At 34.2% G+C, this 7,690-nt stretch overlaps 1 long non-coding RNA gene across 2 annotated transcripts in view; it reads right to left on the bottom strand.

The window, feature by feature from the left end:
• The window catches only part of LOC136343917 (uncharacterized), a 96,021-nt gene that overhangs the window by 63,765 nt on the left and 24,566 nt on the right, over positions 1–7,690 (bottom strand). The window lies entirely within an intron of this gene.

A 7,690-nucleotide genomic window follows, 5' to 3' on the forward strand; every position in this document is an offset into this window, starting at 1 on the left:
GCGCAGTCTGCGCAAATGGCAGAAAACACATTAATGGAAATACCTATGGAAAAAATTTGCATACTCTTAGAAAGGCAATCACATGAAATCAGGCAATTCCCGGCAGATATTTAATGATTTCAATCGATAAGTTGTTCACTGATCTGACTCTAATTGGGATATCCGGTAGGTGTTTTTAGAAGATGCAGATGCACGGTGATACACGGAAAATACTATAAATAATGAGTTTAAGCTAACAATGCTTCGGATTGGGTTGAAATCAGTGAAGAAATGATTAAAAGTTTTTGAAAACGTCAAAAACATGATATAATAATATTAAATGGTCCAAATTCCAGTATTAAGACTTTCGAAAATCGATAACTAACTTTCAACCAATGGAGATATCAGCGGGAAACACAAATGAGCCCCAGGTCGACACGTCACGGGGACAAAAACTTGTTCTTTTTTGCCGTCCCTGTAACAGATTTTTTTGAGATTTTGTTTTCACGTCGAGGGTATTTTGAAACACCTTTGACGACAACCCATTATTTTCAAATACATTTAATTTCAAGCATCAGCTACAAATCATTATTATACGTTTCAAAGTTCCTGCAATTTAGTCCTTGAACATTCCTGAACAATTATAATCAACAATACAGCGTTAATATTATGTAGGACACCGTTTTTATTTTTTTGCATAAATTAAGCGTTTTTTTTTGTTATTGATTTCGCTAAAAAAAAGAACAATCCCATTTCAAAATTAAACTATTTGCATAAATAATCATGTATTGTTCAAAGTAAACTATAGGAAATCAATAAAAATCTATTCAGATTGGATTCAACTGGAGAAAACTTACGTAAACTGCTTCTACATGTTACGACATTTCCGTAATAGAAATTCAGCTGTTAGACATACTGTGTAAATGTGGTATACAGAGCAAAAAGATGATCTTGTTGGATTTCCTTAAGCCAGTAATAAGATATATAATTTTTGCCTTAGATTGTTTAAATTTTCTATACCTGGCGTCCCTAATAAAAATGCTTTTTACAATAGAATTTTTGGAACAACCAAATAATAAGGAAATCGCTAAATTTAATGAAACGTGCACGTTAATAGTTATTAATAATTCACAATTAATGATAATTTCGGAAGATATTTGGGAAAAATCGAATTTGCAGGAATACGTTGTTTTTTTTACGGTGACTTGGAACCCCATTGGATTTATTGAATCTTATTCGTTCACCTACCCCATCGACGGATCAAGCCCAAACTGAGAAAAAGCTCCTGGTTCAATTGGGTTCGCACTGTTGTACCTGCTCAAAATAGTAGTCTTCATGTTGTGGAGGAAATAAAAAATCGAAGTTTGAAACGGTGAAAGTGTGAACGGCGATGTTCTCAATTTAATCCGGAACTCTATCCCGAAAATTCGAGTCGAACCTAATATTATCTGCCGACGTTTCAACCAAATGTGGCAAGGTCATCAGGTATCACCTGCAAGACTGCTTCAAATAATCTCCAAGTGGATTTATTACCAAGTACCACTGGCTCAATACCGGACCAGCAGCCATTTCCAAGTAACGGCAAGATCTATGATAAACTTCCGGAAGGACCAACCAAAAATTCAATTCCCGGAAATATTAGCTGGGAACCAGTACTACTCGGTCTTCTGATTACCTTACTAGGGTTTTGGCAAAAATCTAAATTAAATTTTGTCATGTGAAAATACCCGTAAAAATAGTGAATCAAAATACCCTTCAGGATAAATTTTTTAAACCTTGAAGCCACCATCGTTGTGTCATCCCGAATACCGAATATTTCGCAATTTGATTGTTTATGTTGCATTGTGCGGGTATTAAAATTTTGCAGTATTTACATTAAGATTAACGACCAACATTTAACGTATGTAATTTACAGTGCATAATACAAATATTTAACATTTATTACATTAAGAGGGCTATAAGGTTACTTGTAATGTTAATAGACTCAATTATTATGGGAAAAAATACAAGTTTTAGACAGACATTTCGTGTCATGATATCACTCCCTTGATTCATTAAGCAGTTTAATAAATTCTATATTTGTTAATTTTGCTTTTATGTGCGAATTAAATGAGCTAAATTGGAAACAATTTAGTTTCCGATTATTGTTTGCGATGGTGTACACAGGGGGATCTGTGATGATCACTTTAAATGAATGCTGTAAAATTTCAGCGAATCGAGCGCAAAAGAATCTGCTTCAATACGACTTAAACGAGATTTACCAAAGGTGCGAAGAGTGAAGGATTTGACTATTCAATTCAGCTGGAGGTACCAGGCCGAAGCCATCTAATATGATTGAAAATGGAACAGTCGTTATTTATTACGGAGAGTCAAATGAAAAAAAAATCATATCATTAGGTGAGAGCACGTTTAAACACTCAAATGGCAATAAAATAACTGGACGGAGTCACCGTAGTTAAAAAAATAATCACTTTTCTGCTTTAAATTATGATTATGAAAGAAAATTTAATTTCTTGAAACATCTTGGGATCTATTTTAATTTAACAGGAAATATGCGACAACTTTTGTACCCAATTATGGGACAATTAGTACCGATTAACGGGAAAAAAACTTCAAGAACTAAAAACACTGTAATCGTTATATCGCTCATTATAACTAGTATATTTTGCCAGAATCAACTTGTTTTGTTTAAAAAAATTACCATCCAAATAAGCCTAAATTATTTTATATTTTAATTTATTGTTTCTTATTACTACAAGTTTCCAGAAAAAACGATGAAAAACCACGAAAAACGACTCAAAAGCCCCGTCAATTACTCATCACAAAGTATTATAAATGCAACGTTGAAAGTTGATCGCTAACTGCTCTACCTACATCTAAAAACAATTAAAGCCTCTGATCTTCTATTGAACCATATAGGTTCCGCATATCTCTTTCTTCACAACAACCACTACAGTTTGTGTACGAGCGAAAGGGGCCATCCCGAGTTTTAGTGATTTCCCTACGATTTCCCTAAAAAATTAACTTAGCGCTACCCCCTCGTAAACGGTTCGATACGAGAGGCAGTGGAATATGGAGAGGAACAGTCACAAAGGGAGAAAGACGGATGAAACAGGCTGTATTGCCAGGTTTCATAGGTTTTTATTCATGCTTTGATGCGCCCATGCATGGTAAAGGATTAAACTAGAAGTTTGAGGAAAAAGTAAAACGTGAGCCCGAAGTTTTTAAGAAAGGAGAATGAAATTACTGCTAAACGCTTAATCTGACTGCAGACTCGGGAACAGAAACATTCTGAGAAAATCGGAGAAAAGAACGCAAACTGGCAACGTGAGTCTGGATCATGCTCAGAACGAGAATTCTATATAGTATGGGCAGGGAGTTATTACATAACGAGGAAAATATTGTGCGTGGCAAAGTACCTCAAGACACTGATGGTGAAGGTATGTCATTATTTAATACCGAATTGTCCTGGAATTCTCCAGTGTGAAACATTTTTAATTCATGACAAAACATCTTGCTGTTCAACTATGCCTTTATGCGGTTTAAGTGGTCTCATTTACTTCAATCTTCATACGGAGATGACCAGAGAAACTGAAGATGTTTGAAATGCTGATTGTAACGCACGGTTAATGGTAATCCATTGTAATGCGAAATTAATTACTATTATTTATCAGTCGTTTGTCGTGATATAAATTGCCTGGGATTACCTCACGTTATTTACGGAATATTTAGATTATAGGACGTACATGAAGATGCTGATTTTTAACCACTATGGTTAATAAATTGTATTAAAACATTTCTCAAGGATTTTTAAGGGTATACAGGGTGTTTCATAAATATACCGACAAACTATCGGGAGATACAGATACAAACAAATATTTCGAACGAATAAAGTTAGGTCCGAAATCGTTTCATTTCCAAAATTTAGGGTGTTTAATTTTCAATAATTTTTATTTGATGTTTCAAAAACGGCTTGAGATACGGCCATAAAATTCCGTACATGCTATGGCGGTGTAAATGTGCACGTTCCTGAGTAGGCAGAATATTTCCGTTTACACCAGTAGCGTCTGTGCGGCCATTCAATGGGACGTTTTTGATTTTAAAAATTCTACGCCACTGACTTTTTTTAATACAACTATATTTTTCGTAATATTTCATTAATCCTTAGTAAAAAAAACCTTTTAGTATTTTTTTGCTCAAGAAGACGTTTTCGAGATAAAAGCTATTTGTCACTCATGAGCCTACCAAAAAACCGGTGTAGGTTTCCAAGTGTCATTTTTTGGAATTTTTTAAAACAAATATTTTTTTTTTATTTTAGTAGAGGTGGACGACTTGAAGACAAACACTTTTTGTTTAATAAATGATCCGCAAATTAACGATCTTGACTAGAAAAAATAAAAGACTCATATTGTAATTAAACACCCTGTATCTTGGAAACGAAACGATTTCGGACCTAACTTTATTCGTTCTAAATACTTGTTTTTGTGAACTCTACATCTCCTGAAAGATTGTCGGTGCATTTATGAAACACCCTGTATATAGATACTTAGGGGGTGTAAAGAAAATCTGTTCTACAAACGTAGGAACACGCTTATTTTCAGTTCTCAAATGATGGAAATAACAAACGTCACCTCACCCTCATTCTTACCCTATAGGTGTTTGTGATTGGCATAACCTTTTTTTTCTTCATGTCATTACCTTCCTCGCTTTATGGATTATTTTTATTTCTTCCTTTCTTTTCTTCTACCTTTATCAAAATCATTCCTCTCGGTATCCTTTTCTGTTTTTCCCATTATTTTGCTATGTAAATTAGCGATTTGTCGTCTTTCTTTTCTCACGTGTTACGCGACAGTTCTTTTGTTCTATGCGGTATTTCGTTGTCTTACCCTTTGTCTTAGCGGTTTATTTCTTTCTTTTTTACTGCTCTGTCAACTACATATTTCCAGGCTTCCTTTCCTTGATCCCATTACTTCACAACGCAATTCTATACATTTTAGTTTTCTCTATTTTCTCTGTTCTTTATATTGAGCAGTTACATCAACAACTTCACCAAAGTCAATTCAAAATTTTTCCATATTTTCCATACCAGGCTTTGGTGTCTCCATGCCTGTTTTTAGTTCGTTAATAAATTTCCCTCATATTTTTCAAAATACGAAGAAACCCAGATTTGATTGAGATAGTTGGCTTTAGACTGTTGAGCGAACCTTATTTAACTTTTTTTTCTTAATTAACGCCAATTTTATATATTAATTAAAGAGAATTGTGACAGCAAAAACATCAAGATACAAAAATTTCCTTTACTTTCCTTGTACACGTAATTAAAACTGGATTTCTATTTTTTTTGTAATTTGTCCTTCACATTTTCAACTCTCTCTTGAAATTTTTGCATATTACATAGACAACCCTGTATAATGACGGGGCAAATCATCCCAACTTTCGTTTTTGTATTGTCATAATTAGGACACGCCAGACATAAACGACCAAACAAAGATTACCATGAACTTTTCAAGTAATCATTTTGGAAATCTATCAAACGTCTGCATCACTTCCCATTACTAAATATCTCTCACCTGAACCTGCAAGAGGGGAATGAATACTAACTATTTCCCTGCGTCATGAGTGGTTTATAGATTATTTTGATCACGTATACCATCAGAACTCTGCTTACGAAATTTCTTCACAACGATTTATTAATTATAACAATGGGTGAATATGTTATTGTTCTGCGGAAACAATGATGCAGTGCCTAGTTGAAGCGGGAGTTGCGATGAGAACTGCGCTGCTGTAAACAGGACTACTCTGAAGGTCGGAAACTATGACAGGCGTATAGGGAAAGCAAATGGAAAAATCGATTGTCATACAATGTGGTCTGTGTAAAGTTGCCGAGATTTGGTTTCCCAAATTTAGGAAAAGTTTTTTACTTTTTTTTAATTTTAAAACTCGGCTTTATAAAGGCTTTAATTGGTCGAAAACTGATAATGATGACTACGACAACCTGTGAAAGTGGATTAAAAAATTGTTTCCTGTGATTAATAAGTTCATGGCATTCTATTGTATACAGACACGTTGGAAAACATCGAAGTTTGAGAGTTTAAGAACTGTGATGACGTAAACTACCTTTACAGAGGATCGGAAGCTCGCTCTTACTAATCCTTGACTGCTTAAACTCTAAGAGAGCTGAGTGAAGAATTTCCACAGACCAATTATCTTTCATAAGTAGCAAATTTCGAAAACGGCATAATACAGGGTGTCCTCGAATTACGTGGCCAAAATAATACCGCAGATTGTTTGAGTGAAAATAAGTCGATTTAACTAAACTTCCCTCAGTCCAAAAGTTGATAATTTGGAGCTACAGGGTGTTAAAGTTGAAAAAAATAATCACATTTTCTTTAATATCTTTCGATTTCTTTGAGTTAACTTCACGAAATTTCATATTTGAGGGTGTTTTAGGATACGAAATTCAAATTTATTAACGATTTAGTGGTTTCTTCTAGGGAGCGCCACAAGCGACCATTAGGACACATTTAAATCTCTGTAACTTTTTCGTGCCACGGTGTATATTATTTTGGTATTTAAAAACCTTTTTCCCTACCTTTTATACTTAGAAAAGGTATACTTTATTGACGTCGCTAGAAGCAACGGTTTTGGAGAAAAATGCATCTAAGCCTGATGATGCATGCAAATTACCTTAAAATTATTTTCCGTTAAAAAAAATTAAGTTTTTCAAAAATAATTATTAGTAAAGGAATAACAATAAGTTTTCAAAATCAGATATTATTTTGACTATTACAACGGCAAAGTCCATAAACTAACAGCATATCCACCATTTCAGAATAAGTGAATTTATTGGCCATACTTATGGATATTTACAGGAACAAGAAGCGAAACTGACAAGAAAAACTGAGGGCTAAATAAAAAAACTGACATTTGAGAAACAAATTCAAGTGTTAAAATGTCAATTAAAAACATAGCCAACTGAGTTATTTACTTAAAAGCGCCAACGCAAATATGCGGCGCATTAGAATTATGCGTTTTTCTCCAAAACCGTTGCTTCTAGCGACGTCAATAAAGTATACCTTTTCTAAGTATAAAAGGTAGGGACAAAGGTTTTTAAATACCAAAATTATATACACCGTGGCACGAAAAAGTTACAGAGATTTAAATGTGTCCTAATGGTCGCTTGTGGCGCCCCCTAGAAGAAACAACTAAATCGTTAATAAATTTGAATTTCGTATCCTAGAACACCCTCAAATACGAAATTTCGTGAAATTAACTCAAAGAAATCGAAAGATATTAAAGAAAATGTGATTATTTTTTTCAACTTTAACACCCTGTAGCTCCATAATTATCAACTTTTGGACTGAGGGAAGTTTAGTTAAATCGACTTATTTTCACTCAAACAATCTGCGGTATTATTTTGGCCACGTAATTCGAGGACACCCTGTATACAGGGTGTTCTATATGAAAACCCAAAATTTTACCATCACAAACAGAGGGAAAATAATTTTGCGCGTACGACGTCACGAAGGCTTCAATTCCTCGAAAATCGATAGAAACCGTAAGTAAGCACGTCAAGAATTGTATTCAATAATATACAAGGTCGCCGATAGAGAAAAGTTGATCGTAACAGACTTTTAGAGAATCGTGTCAAGAACCCCTTTTAAGATGTATTGAAAATGTGCCTCTCATTAATCCTCATTTGACTCGGTCT

The sequence above is a fragment of the Euwallacea fornicatus genome, chromosome 16 (genome assembly GCF_040115645.1).
Source record: "Euwallacea fornicatus isolate EFF26 chromosome 16, ASM4011564v1, whole genome shotgun sequence".
NCBI lineage: Eukaryota > Metazoa > Arthropoda > Insecta > Coleoptera > Curculionidae > Euwallacea > Euwallacea fornicatus.